At 37.5% G+C, this 12,239-nt stretch overlaps 1 long non-coding RNA gene across 3 annotated transcripts in view; it reads left to right on the top strand.

Moving 5' to 3' along the window:
• Positions 1 to 10,651, top strand: part of LOC107311198 — a 34,075-nt gene extending 23,424 nt beyond the window's left edge. Inside the window, exons 3-5 of one of the 3 annotated variants that reach the window (XR_001553917.2) lie at positions 1,107 to 1,206; positions 6,554 to 6,579; positions 8,294 to 10,651. This is a non-coding gene — a long non-coding RNA (uncharacterized LOC107311198). Of the gene's footprint in view, positions 1 to 1,106; positions 1,207 to 1,588 lie in introns of all 3 variants that reach the window. The other 2 variants (XR_001553919.2, XR_004306633.1) reach the window with 2 other exon arrangements.
• Positions 10,652 to 12,239: the final 1,588 nt, after the last annotated feature.

Raw genomic sequence — 12,239 nt, 5'->3', positions numbered from 1 at the left:
TGACTGAAATTATTAAAATAGATTTCAGTTATCTATGGCTGAAAACAGAGTCAGTCCAGTTGTTGGTTAATTTGTTCTTTGCATCACAGTCAGCAGTAGCTGACATGCTCACTTGTATATCAGTGTGGAGGCCAGCTGCTTAAGGCTAAAGTGCCATTGTGGCACTTGTGTGAGTAATCCTATTAGCAGCAAGGGGAATATAGGCACGGATAAATTGTAGAATGGTCAGAACTGACAAAACAATCTAAATTCTCACTTCCAGAGATGATCTGTGAAGCTATTTTAGTGATACCTCTTGCATGATCGTACCAATATCATCAAAGCTTCCGTCCTCTTAGATCCTCTCACAGGCACCAAAATCTCACTAACTTTTCAACATGTCTCCAGAAAGACACACTTGGATAATTACTGGATATATACTCAAATCCACTTGAAAATCATTCCTCTTTAGTTACAAAATACCGGTACTAAAACAACAAATATAAAGGCACACAAGAAGCTGCTTGCCTCTGTGGTTAGGACCCAAAAGGTTTTATTCAAGAAATTCAATATAAATTACAACCATAGAGCACTGTTCCCTGAAAGCAATATAAAAACACTTCAAGACAAGAACACTAACTTGTCAAGCACTACTCAGGAAGGTAAACTTACCTGTTACTAACAGAAGTTTCACTTTCTCAGTACAGCACATTCATGACAGCATGGATCAAATAATCTGCCTGTCCATCTACGCCAGTCAAATAACAGAAGCAAAAAGATTATTAATTATAGCAGTGCAGCGACAGTAATAGAGCATCCATCGAAGCCATGTTGTTTCATGCTCTACAACAAGCTTGATGTAACGGGAATGGGGCAGAGAGAGGGAATTTGGTTACTGTAGTTATGAAATTCTGGTTGCATTGATGATGACATCACACTCTGTTGTCACTTGCTAGTGATTATGTATTCCCTCTATTAATTACTAATTATGCTGGTTTAACACTATGTGAAGATGCAACATACTGGAAAAGAAAATGAGCACTGACATGTTGAGGGCTCAGCTAAATGATATTTTGGCTTCTGTCTCCTTAGTTCTGGATCTTAATGTTGATATGTTGTCATTTTAGTTTCATTAGATGAAACAGTAAGATGGGCAAAAGAAGGTGTTCCTTCCCACAGCCTCCTAGGACTGCTACAAGATGCACGAGACAACTGACAAGAGATAAGGTAAGGTTAGAAATGCACTAAGGTGGCATGAAAAACAGAGATTTTTTTTTTCTCTTTTTTTTTTTTTCTCCCCAGTTGAAACTTGGGAAAATAATTCCTACTTTCTAACACTAGGAACTGGTTAGATAGACGGGATTATGTTCTCCCCTTTAGCTTCAGGCTTAATTTAAGCCAAAGATGGCCCTAAAAACGTTTTTTATAGTCAACAGAAGACCTTCTGGTTACTTCAGTGAGAGAGAGAGAGAGAGAGAGAGAGAGAGAGATGATGCTTTCTTTAATGCTAGCTAATAAGAAAACACATTTCATCAACTTGTGGAAAACTGGCAGCTAATATATGCTGACGTTTTCTGTTTAAAACTCCTAATTACATTTTTAATCACAGAATAGAGACTCCTCACACACTGTTGCTATCTTAACACTTAGCCAAGAGTAGCACTGTGGACCAGATCCAGCAGGAAAATCAGGTGCTGAAGTCCTGGGGCACTGTGCATTTGAAAGCTTCACGTAGGAAAAGAAGTTAGAGCCTGAAACACTCAGAACCCAGGTAAAATTCAGAGACTTGAGAACAACACTGCAGCTGGTTGCACCAGGATAAAAAGCACTGTCACCAGATTCTGTCAGAGAGTTTTAATGTTGGCTCTGATCTGAGAAGTGTGATCTGAAAGAAGCATCTTGGTGCCAGCCCCCAGGTGAGGGGGATGGACTGCTCTCCTCTGCAAAGGTCTTGGTGGAAGGAAGGCCTGAGGAAGGAGGAAGGTAAGGAGGAGATCTGCCGTGCCCTGACAAACATGACTTCTCCATCTGAATGGTAGCAAGTACCCCAGGAATACTCAGGTTGAACATAGATAAACTTTATCTTGCTTCAGTCTCTGCTATTCCAGACTTCATGTCCACTTCTGCATTGATGATGAATATATGGCTTGCTGTACAAAAGACAGAAATCAATAATGCTGAGGTTTCGTAACCAGACTCTGCCTTCCCCTATGCTTCTACAAAGAAAGAAAAAAGGAAAAACAAGAAAAAGCCCCACAATTCAATAGTGAGGTAAGACTTGTCTTATCCACTTATAAATGATGAAACCCAAGTATATTCCAGAAAAATGGCTTCAGAAGACACCACTCAATACATAAAGAGCTACACGAGTAAATTTTAAATGTGGAAGTACCAGATCTCAAAGCTTGGAATTTAAAACTGCAAAGTGCACAGAAATAAAACCCTTATGGAGATGCTGAAATGTCTAATTCATTATTATTTAAAAAAAGATTAAAAAATAATTTCTTAACATTAAAGTGCAATCAAGCACTGAAGAAATTATTTAAACTTTCCATAGGAAAAAAACACACTCTAAAATGCTGTGAGGGTATTGATGGCTATTAAATATTTACCTTTCTCTCTAGCTCACACTACAAAGAGTAATTTGTATTTGGCAGAAACTGGCTGCAATTACATTAGTCAATCCAAAAGCCCAACTTGCTCATACAAAATGCAAACAAATTAGTTAAAATGGTCTAATTAGCAGACTGTAAAAATGCAAAGCAAGGCTGGCATAAAAATGTGTGCTAGACAAGTACATTTTTACAAAATAAATAGAAAGGTAAATATGAAATAGTCCACTAAATCCTAACCAAAGGACCAAAGTGTAAAACAACATTTAGGGATTGCAAACTTCAAAGAAAACTTTCCACAAACTGTTAAATATGTTCTTGCGACCCACATTTGATCATGAAAATATGATTGCTACCATAGCTGAAATTCTACCGGGATTTCAGTTCAGTGCTGTGGAGCTGTGTGAGGCCAAGTTATATATTCATTTCATGCGGGTATGCACACAAACACAACTCCCAGCGAAGCTAATTGGAGTGCAATTGAAGAATGCAAGGAATATAGGATGTGGCCTATGGAAGGAAGGTCAAGCCATTTCTTAACATGTTGTGTATTTGTTTTTCTTTCCACAATTTAAATAAATAATTGGAAGTAAATGAAAACATGGAAACAGTTAAGGTAAATGATAATACACCTTTGTTCTTACAGGAAGTATGAACTATGTGTATTTTCTACGAGGACTAAACGTACTGTTTAAAAAGAGTAACTACAATAACTCTATTATTACTGTCACTGATATATTAGACTAAGACAGGCTTTAGTATCTCTTTAGTATTGTTGCAATTACATAATCTGTGGGTTTCTAACTCCTTTAGTTTAGATACTATAGACATAATAGCCCATTATGATTCCTAGGCTATCTTATAAAAGAGGCTATTGTGAAGTGTTGATCTGAATTTGCCTCCATATTCTTCTCACCTCCCCACATATTCTTCTGTCCTTCAAAATGTCTAGCTGTCTAGAGCCACATTCTTCCTTCTTGACACTTAACAGATGGCAGAAGGCGGGTGACTTCGGCAAAATTAATTAGAGATGCATTGAAACAAAAATAACCATGAACACCCTCCAGCAAAAGTATGATGTTATTTGGTACAAAGAACTTTTGTGTGTAAGTGTTGCAACAACAGAAATATCCTTGAAGAATAATTTGCCTCACAGGAAACAATCATTGGCAAAAGAAGCATGGCCACAAGGTTTGGTCATTATCACCGTTACGACCTCTCTAACACATAGCAGCTGACTCACTCAGCTACTTTCACTGAAATAGCTGACTTCAGGTTCTTCACTCCTCCATACTGTCCCTGGCTGCACTGAATGCCTCACTGTGCTGAGTATCTTCAGTCCACAACTCTTACAGAATTAATTTGGTGCAAAACATCTCTGTTGAGTTCAGTGTCATTGAAGTAGTAAGATATATTTGAATATATAAAAAAATTCAGAGGAGGTATAAGAAATGTGGATATTCTACTGTGAAGATCAAGGAGTTAGGTCCTGTTATCTGTTATTTGAGTTAGTACTTAGCAAATTACTTGGAGAATGGTGAAAATATGAACCACGGAAATCATGTGTTCCACTTTCTCACCCACCACCATATATTCCCACCTCACAAAAATACTCCAGCTACTGAGACTCTCAGATGCAACACAGCTTCTTGATGATGACTGATAAAACAAGTACATTGGATATGTGAAGAAGAAAAGGAATTTCTGGAATACAAAAGCCAGTTAAGAGGATGTAGGCTTGAGGTACATCAAAAGATGGGTGGGTAATAAGTTCCATCATGGTGCCTTGCCATGAGTGGCTCCACAAATGTCATTGGTTCAGTGATTACTCCAAATTTCTTACAATCATACTGTCACACATGAAGTACTGTGTTTGCTTCTTCTTTGCAGGAGTCATAGGACCAAAGAGCATGATATTCCAGGATAATTATTTCAGTATTCAGTGTGCTGTGTTTTGCTGCTATTTCCTATATAGGCAGCCTCAGAAAGCCCAGATGAGTTAATCAGCTTCCTGCCTGGTGCACAGGTTTATTCATTCTCTGTAAATGCTGACAGCTCTGTTATCCCTTACTTGCCAAATGTTAGGAAGGATCTAAATACCATAACTCTCAAAGTTTTCTCCCCAAAGCTATTCAGTCTCAGCATGCAATTCACCAGAGATACAGATAAGCCTGAAAAGTGTAGTTCAGTCTGGTACACCTCAACCCACTTAGGCATCTCTCCCCCCCTCATCATGAAGACCAAATCATCTGTCTTAACAGCTCAACAGGAGATGGAACATTGTCCCTACTGTTTACTTGTGCTGGGAATACATGCAGTATCTACCAGTAAATCAGCTTCATATAAATCAGTCTACTTCAGCTGAAAGCTTGATTCCAACTCTACTTTCTTCACTGGAGAGAATTACACTAATTTCAGTCTTTGGCTCACATATAGATTGCATCTGGTTGGCTCTACTTCCAGAGAAGTAGCTATGGATAGGGTTAGGAGAGAAATAATATATATGCAGTTATTCTAGCTCTGCATAGGGAGATGTGAGTAGTGAAGAAAGGGTTGAGACACTGTAGAAAAGCTGAACAGAATAAGATATTGGGGGAGACAGTTGATGTATGAGAAAATAAACACAACACAGAGAGGGGAAGTGATAGAAAACAGAAACAGAAACGTAGAAGAGCTGTATCAAGAAATAATGTGGAAGGAAGGAAAAAGAAGAGACAAATTGCAAGGAAGACTAAATGCATATTTCATCACCTAAAACAATGTTTGTAACTGCAACATGACAGTACATATCAGGTTTGATTTTATAGATAAACATGAAATGTTCACACTTGGGAAAAGCATGAGGGAAACAAATAAGGAAGAAAGAATAAATGGTCAGTTTTCAACAGGACAAGAGGTTACTACTGGAGACCCACAGGAATCTGGACAGAAATCCATATTAACACAGAATTACTTAGGGTAGAGAAACTAAAACTTACTGTGAAGAATTAAAAAAAAAATAAAAATCCCTTGATAGCATCTGGGTAATAAGACAGAAGTCAATAAATTCTAGGTCAATAATACAAATGCATGTAGAGAAAACAAGCACATCTAAATGGCACTGAGCACTAAATTAGCTATTTCATTTCTGGAAACAGATCTTGGAGAGTCTGATAAAAATGTCAGCCCTGCTTAGCAGCAAGAAAAACAATTAAGAATTACTAGGAAAACACTAAACAATTCAGAAACTGTCTGCTGACACATAATCTGTGGTGTACAGCAACCTGAACTCAAAACTAACATGTATAAGGGTAGAAAAGTATACTGAAAGACAGAAGGAATGGTCAGCTGCATTGAATAGCTTCTGAATTTACTTAAATCAAATGAGACTTCCATGTAGGTAAGAAATAACCAAGGGCTAATATGTGGGATTATTACTTCAGGAGACACAGATAAGGTAAATATGAACAATTATTATTTTCTCACAACAGAAGAATAAGTGGTACACAAGAAACTATCTGGGAATATGCCAAAACAAATAGAAGATTTAAATTATTATTTATTTTTTTTCACAGGCTGAGTATCCCAGCTGTGAAACTCATTGCCATAAGGTGTTACAAAGGCTTAAAAATGAGTAAACTCTAAAGAGACAAAGTCTTTTCTCTAAAGAGACAAACACTGCCAGTTACTGAATGCAGTGTCCAGATGCATTACCTGGGTGTATAACAGTAGCAAATGATGAACCTCTCTGTAGGTGCTCTGTTTATTTTGGCTGTCTTTGTTAACACCCACTACTGGCCACTGCCAGAGACAGAATATTGGCAACAGTTTTTGATTTTACTTGTTTGGTTGGTTGCTTTGTTTTATTTTGGTTTGTTTTCTTTTTGCTTTCTTTGCTTTTGTTTTGTCAAATGTTTATAGTCTTTTTGAAAGTCTATGAGATACAAACAAGAAGAGAGAACACAGTGCTTTTATCTTTTCAGGGGATACAGAGTCAACCTGAGTTAAGGTATGTGCTGTGAGGGAAAAAGCTCGATTCGGTTTTTCTCCTGAGAAGGTGGCTGCTTCAGCTCTGACTCACCTTAGGAAGTGTTGCACCTAGGCAAGTCTCACATCATTTCACGTCCTGCTATCAAAAGTTCCTGTCAGTTTCATTGCCTTTATGCTACTTAAAAAAACTACGCTAAAATGCACACATGTATGTAGGATGATTTAATAACCTTTTGTTCACTAACTCTAAAACACATCATTTTTTTTTCTGTTTGCTACTATGTGGATCAAGCAGCTCTAAAGTCCATGAAGTGAACACAATTTATTCCTGACTTGTGCTGGAATAATTTATGTTCTTGAACCTTTGCAGAAGTATAGTCACTAGAGAGCTGCCTGCTTACAGGAGTTTTTACACATATTTTGTCTAAATCAGAGCTTTAAATGCAATGTCGGAGATGCAGGGAGTATGTGTGGATTTGTAGCACTCCCTGGAGGACTCTGTGTCTATAAACCAATGAACATTTCACCATTCTCAGCAAGTGAAGATTTTCATAATTTTTGATGTATGCAGTATTGACTACGCTTCTCATTTTAATTTCAATAATATTCCACAGGTAATAAGTAATTGGAAAACAACTTCTTGCAGGTGAATGATAAAAGTCAATGAAAATTAGTCTTTCTATACTTAGCTGCTGCCCTTTTCTTATTATAAACCAAAGCAGCAAAACAAATTAATCAGTTATAAACAAAACACATCTCACATTGGCTGAAAACTACATCAAGATGCAGATATTTTGTGATCAAAACATTCAAAAAGAAGGCAGGAAGAAACAGCCATCTAATTTCTATACAGATCTATTTATTTATTTATTTATTTGCCTATGCAGCTTGGACATAACAGGCTCAGCTGAAAATTGTTGATTCTTCATAAAACCGAGTGTCCCAACTTGTAGACAGGTGTGAAGATTAAAATTCCTAATTGTTACTCTGAAATCAGTTGATACAAAGGACAATTAAATATAGGGTCAATATTTCAAATTTATTCCTTAGTAAGATGTTAATTTGGTAATAAAGTGACTATGAAATGTTTTCCAACAGATTCTGAACCCATTGCTGCATGTGCAGAACTGCAAACATACCAGCAGCGTGTATGGCTGGTGTTTACAGAGGTCTATGAATAATAAATAATCTAGTTAAATAACCACCGTTAGAGCTATGCAAACAGGAGAGCAAATAAATCAAGACCTCCTGCTCATGCATAGATACCAAGCACAGTACTTCGTTCTTTTTTCTTTGTTTTCTTTGTTTGCTTAAATAGGAGAGACATATAGTGGACACAAGTGTAATCAGCTAGAAATTGTGAAGTTAGTAAGAATTATTTTGGAAAAGATCACCAAGTAGATCAATTCCCCTATTGAAAAAAGTCAGCAGTTTGCACCAGTATATGTACCCCACCATTCAGACTGCATCAGTTCATTTTTGCAACTGGCATAATGTGGCATCATTCAGAGAGAATTTCACACACTGACATACAGTGCTGGAAGTAAAGGAGATTCACGAGCAAAAGTGAAAAGGCCTTTTAAATTAATTAATTAATTTATGCATATAGGAGTGCAATAGTTTTACTTTATACAGTGTTAAATATAAATCCATTCTTTGAAACTGATATTTCTATGTTCATCGCTTAAAGTATTCTGTTTATTGTTTCCCTGTGTGATTGTCTGTCTGTGCAGAATTTCATATGAAAAAATGAAATACATGGATTACATATCAAGTGCCTGCTTCCTTGTGTTATCCTATCCAGCATTAATATACCTGCCCAAAGCTTGCTCTGATCAGTGCTAAAAACACTGTAAGTGGGAAGAATCAATAGAAAGTTTGATTCCTGGTGGAAACTATTAGTTACTGTATCAAAAGTATTACATGAGAAGCACAGGGTGCCCTGGAGAGGATGCTGGGAGAAGATACCCATCTCAGGATGACTCCTACCACTTCTCTTCCCAATTTTCCACTGGGGACAGCTTTCCATTCCCTTACTGCCTCTTCTATCTCACTTTTTCCTCTCTCTTCTTCCCCCTATATACATTTCACTGTCATTACTGATGTGTGCTATGGACCTCGCTAATAAATTTTCATGCATGTCAATTTGTCTCAACATTTTTTGTGCAACACACTGATTCAAACACATTGATTTTCAGCTATTTAAATAAATAGAATAATAAAACACATTTTTTGGCCCAGAACTGAAAGTAAATGGTAAGATTCTGAGCCAGCAGGTAACATTCAGCTGTACACAGGGGTGCCTAAATGAAACATGGTAGGTCATAAGATGTCACCTCTTGTAGCTCTGAATCAAGTGCTCAGGGTGAGCACCAATGAAAAATATCCTCTCTCAACAGCAACAAAAGATGGGGCTCCAATACCCCAAAAGTCATTCACAAGTTGACATCTGTGCATTTCAACCTATCCCTACAAATCCTGCTACTCTAGCACTAAGCAGCTTTGCTGCTATTTTCAGCTATTCCAGATACACAGCACAAGGGTAGCCCTCAACAACGGAAGATGCCCATGCTATTTTCCTTAGTACACTTCTAATAATTAGGGGAATAGTTATCCAGTTACCTCCTAACGGATTAACCCTGTTGCATGATCAACAGCTTGTCATAGTATTTACAGAACATTTTAAGAACTGAAAACACATATTCTACCAAGCAGTTGCAGGTCTGCGGTGTCCACTAGTACTTATCAGCATCACCAATAAGAACTGGAAGTTTCAGACTGTAAACTCCACCAATCAATGAGAGATTTCCCACTAACTCTAAGTGGGACAAAATCCTGTTGATAACTTTTTTCATGCCATATTAGAAGTGAAAACTGATGTGGAACTCCTTGAAACTCCTTGTATTCTATGCAAGCTTTAAAATAAAATCAAATCAAATCATTTAAATAAAATGGTTAATAGTCTATTTATTCTTACATACAGGCATAGAATTTAAACAACAGACAAGAAATGTTGTTTAAAGACGTGAGTTTAAATGACATAGGTCTAGGGCTTCACATATTTATCTTTCCCTTTGAAAGTGAGCATGGCTGTTCAGCAACTGAAGTTGAGAGCTAAAAACAGAAGCTCTGATACCTAACAAACTTTGCTCCAAATCACTGCCAAAGATACTAAGCAGCAGGAAGTAAGGTGCTGAAAACTACTGTCAACAAGTAAAACGAAAACTACTACTCTACACATATCTATTTAGTTATGTTAGTTTAATTTAGGTTAACTCACTAGTTTGGAAGGAATTGATGCAACTTGGAATGCAAAATCCACACACAAAAAAGTGTTGGCATCTGCTAGCTTACCCTACTCCCCTTGTATTCAATTTTAAGTAGAAGTTTGTGTTCTGGAATTGAAACTGGAAGTCAATGCCAAAAGCCTTATGCTTTGGTTTCCTGTAACTCACATTTGATCTACTGTTTTCTCAAAATAAACTTTCATAAAGCATAATTATGGCCTATTATTGCTAAAATAGCTCAGTGAAATTTAAGATCCTCTTGTTTGATGGTCTTGTTACTGGTACCATTAGCTCCAACCATTTATACACACTGCCAATTAAAATCAAGACTCTACCTTGTCCTTCCTCTGCCCCTTTCTTGTGAAATGCCAACCATTCTGGAGGCTACTGGATATTTTCACCAAACATTTTTATCCCAGGTTGTCAAATCATTAATGGTTACTCCCTCTCAAATCTCAGAAGCTATGAATCACAATGACATGGGACCTTGCCCTATTGAGTAATATAAAAAGAAAATGGTAATGGCTATAAAGAAATGAATTAATAGCAAACATTTGTGTGCTGCCTATGATGCCAAGGTAGACTTCTGAAGCCCTTGCCTCACCATTCTAGTCTGTAATTTATTTCAGAGAAGAAGGGTCCATTCTCATTTATTCTAGTGCTTTCAGATGCTTCTCTGGAAGGACATTTGAGGCATACTCACAACTTTTACTGTAACCTGAAACAAAACTGTGGCCTCAGTGCAAGAGTATTACTACTATTTAACACTGAAACTTAAGAATACAGCCCTGACTGGAATTAGGGATGTTATGTCAACTGAAACAAAAAGAAAGCAATAGGAAATCAGACCCTTGATTTTTTTATTTTTTTTTTTAATTTTCCTTCTATTTTTTTTTTTAAACACTGTGAAATTTAGCAATGAAATAATAATGAATTAAAATTAAAAAGAAGATCTTCTATTTGCAAATATTATGACAAAATTTGGAATAAAGTAAATGAGTAAAGTCTGGAATTTCTAGTAGTCCCAGTTCTTTGCTCATTCTATTTAGGTTGCTCCAAAAGTAGTGCCTTCTATATATTTTTGTTAACCATGAGAACTACAAGAGTTGCAAAGATCACAGTAACACTATTTGAAAGAGCAAATTGCCAACTACGAAACACTATTTTTCAGCGTAGTCATCACCATTACCTATGCATTTTCACTGTTGATGGATAAGAGCCTGCATGCTGCACTCATAAAAATCTGCTCTAGAAAAAGTGACCCACTATTTCACAGCTGCTATGATGGCTTAACTGCTAGGAAAATGTTGCCCATGCAGTCAAGCTTTCATCATCCAGAACTGATAGAAGATGGAAGGTACCAAATCTGGACTATACAGTGGGTGTGGTAGGACACTCCATCCAAGATTGACAGCATGCTCTACAATTTTCAAACTGGTATGGAGCCCGGCATTATTGTGTTACAAGAGAAAGGTCGTCTTCTTCTCAGGCCTGACTCTGGCAGTTTGAGCCTTCAGCTTAGTCAGTGTTGCGATGTCATATTCAGAGTTAAGGGTTTGTTTGGGTTCCAGAAAATCCAGAAGAATCACCTACCCCAAAAGATAGTGCACATCACTTCATGTGCTGAGGGCTGTGTCATTTTCTTTGATGGGGAATTCACTGCATGGATTGCTGTTTAGACTCAAGCTTGTAGTGGTGACACCATGTCTAATCACTGGTAATGAGGTGATAAAGGAAAGTAGATGAAGGAAATTGTTACTTTCAGCCTCCCATTGGTTCAGTAAGTCTTGACCAACTTGCATACAGTGTTCTTTCTGTTCCCATGTGAGCATTCATGGGACCCACCTGGTGCAAACTTTGCAATATTCCAATGTTGCCACCATTGTTTCTGACGCGTTGAATCATATATTCAGCTCTATACACACTCCCTGGTCGCAATCATCTTATTCATGTGGATGAGCTGATGGAGATAGTCTTCATTTCATGGTTTTGACAGCTATGCATGGCCACCTGGAACGTGGCTTGTCTTTCACATCACTGCTGCCACTGCTGAAATGTACCACCCACCACTTCACTGTCCTCACAACCACTGTTTGGTCTCCATAAATGTTTAGCAAGCATCAGTGAATGTCAATGGGTGCAATTTTTTTCTGCATAGAGGAATTCAGTGACACACCTTTCTTCATATGCACACCATGTCAGAAACCATTCTGTCAGACTGCCCCTCTGCTGCCATCTGTTGCACAATAACAAAATGCAAAAGGAATATTGGTGGGAAGGCTCAACCTTTACTGCTACACTACTAACAACCACCTCTGACATTATGGGCTAACATAATGGGAGGCATTAATTTTGGAGCAGCCTTTGCATATGTCCTCTACATGAGGATGTG

The sequence above is a fragment of the Coturnix japonica genome, chromosome 3 (assembly GCF_001577835.2).
Source record: "Coturnix japonica isolate 7356 chromosome 3, Coturnix japonica 2.1, whole genome shotgun sequence".
In the NCBI taxonomy this organism is placed as follows: domain Eukaryota; kingdom Metazoa; phylum Chordata; class Aves; order Galliformes; family Phasianidae; genus Coturnix; species Coturnix japonica.
The sequence above is the reverse complement of the archived record's forward strand: the minus strand, read 5'-3'. Positions and strand labels throughout refer to the sequence as shown.